Here is a 1,751-nt window from a genome sequence, read left to right as displayed (position 1 = left end):
AAAAAATGTTTTAAAAAGAGGTTTCCCTCTTCACTTAAATTCAATCAGGCCCAAACTGACCTCCTGTGCTCTTTCCTCCTTTGAGCCCTGTTCCCCTTCCTAGAATGCCGGTCCCCCACCACCTCACGGCTATTTCCTTGACCACTTCAGTCATTTACTCAAAGCCACCCCCTCCGTGGACAACTTACTAACCTGACGCTGCCCGGCCCCTGGCCTGCTCTGCTGCTCCTCCTCCTGCATATTTACCGTCCCTACCCATGTCCTCAGGAGCAAGAAAAGCTCCCTGAGCGCAGCTCTTTTCCGCCCACGGCTGCGCCCTGCACCTGTTAGGACAGCGCCTCCCATACATGAGATGCTCAGTAAGTATTTATTGGTGAGTAAACAATTAGGGGGAAACGAGGTGGGAATCTGAAGGAGAAGGAGAAAGTGTCAGAAGCAAATGTCAGCTGCCTGCCAAGCCCGGCGCCCTGCATGCCAGTCCCACACAGGACCTGCCTCCTCCGTGCGGAGCCAGCCAAGAGCCGGCGCTCAGATCCCAGGGAGGGCCCCGCGTGGCGTGGCGGTGACACCACAGCTCCGCACACTGCCTGGCTCGGGGAGCACTGCTCTGCATGCATCACTTGTGCAAACCACCGAGTAAAACAGAGCAAGAGCCATAAAAACAGACGGGCACTTTCTAAATTGCTTCTGCCAAATCTTACTTTGGGGAACGGATTTTTCAGCTGAAGCATCGGAAACAAGAAATGCCAAGATCCAAACTTGTAATCAATGAGTTTGTTACTCAAAACTTACGAATACCTGCGTTCTCAACAGCAAAATACATAAATATGGTATTTGTGCATTTTAGTTATAAGAACTATAACTAGGCCTAATGCAGTTTACTTCAGAGCATGCTAAGAACCTTTAAAAGTTACTCTGTTGAAATACTTTTGTTTGTAAATAATTTAAAATCTAGCTTCACATAGGTCACATCTGGAGGGACTCACGGAGGAAGTGTACTGTGCTTGCCTCTGGGAACAGTGAGGCACTTGGGAGAAAGGAGTGGGAGCGAGATTTTTAATTGTTACCTTTGGAATTGGCATCACATTAATGTATTGCTTATGCAAACACAACAGATTATAATTTTAAATAAGTCGGTCACACATTACCTTAAACGAATGAAACAGAAGCTATCTACTCTGTCAAGCCTACTTTAGAAGGAAGTCGCTTTATACCCATGTTTGAAGATAAGGAATTCAGCAGGCGCTGTCAATCAGCTAAGCACAGAGGGCGCACTTTAGGATGGACAGCGTCTGGCCAAGCCACCAGGGGCAGCAGTAAGATCTCGCTCCCACCCAAAGCCCTGGTGCTGGGTTTACACAAGAGCCAGGCACTGTGTGAGCGGACAGGCACCCCCTGGAGAGGCACCGCAGTCGTCCGCCATGAGGGTTGTGACTATAAATCGCTTGCTGTGGTCATCTATAATAGTAATAAAATTGTTTTCTAAATTTTTCCCTAAGTAGCCAAACAGGTTTTTCACCTCTTAGAACAACAAATAATTGATTTCTAAATTTTATTCTAACAGATAAGCCAACATTACTCCGCAAATCCACATTTTTCTAGTTAAACTCTCGGAACACCGCCAGGATCATATCAAAAATATAAAGAACAAGAGCACATGACAGAGGAGAATCCGTCTGAACAGAGTGAGCTCCTTAAAGGGGCTGCCGTCTGGCACACCTGCAGGTCAGCAAGGGAAAGCGCGCGGGGGG

The 1,751-nt window shown here is 47.5% G+C and overlaps 1 protein-coding gene across 1 annotated transcript in view; it reads right to left on the bottom strand.

Annotated features, from left to right (window-relative positions):
- The window catches only part of HTT (huntingtin), a 99,242-nt gene that overhangs the window by 96,492 nt on the left and 999 nt on the right, over positions 1–1,751 (bottom strand).

The sequence above is a fragment of the Myotis lucifugus genome, unplaced genomic scaffold (assembly GCF_000147115.1).
Source record: "Myotis lucifugus unplaced genomic scaffold, Myoluc2.0 scaffold_540, whole genome shotgun sequence".
Lineage (NCBI taxonomy): Eukaryota > Metazoa > Chordata > Mammalia > Chiroptera > Vespertilionidae > Myotis > Myotis lucifugus.
Note: the sequence above shows the minus strand (reverse complement) of the source record. Positions and strands in the feature narration are given on the sequence as shown.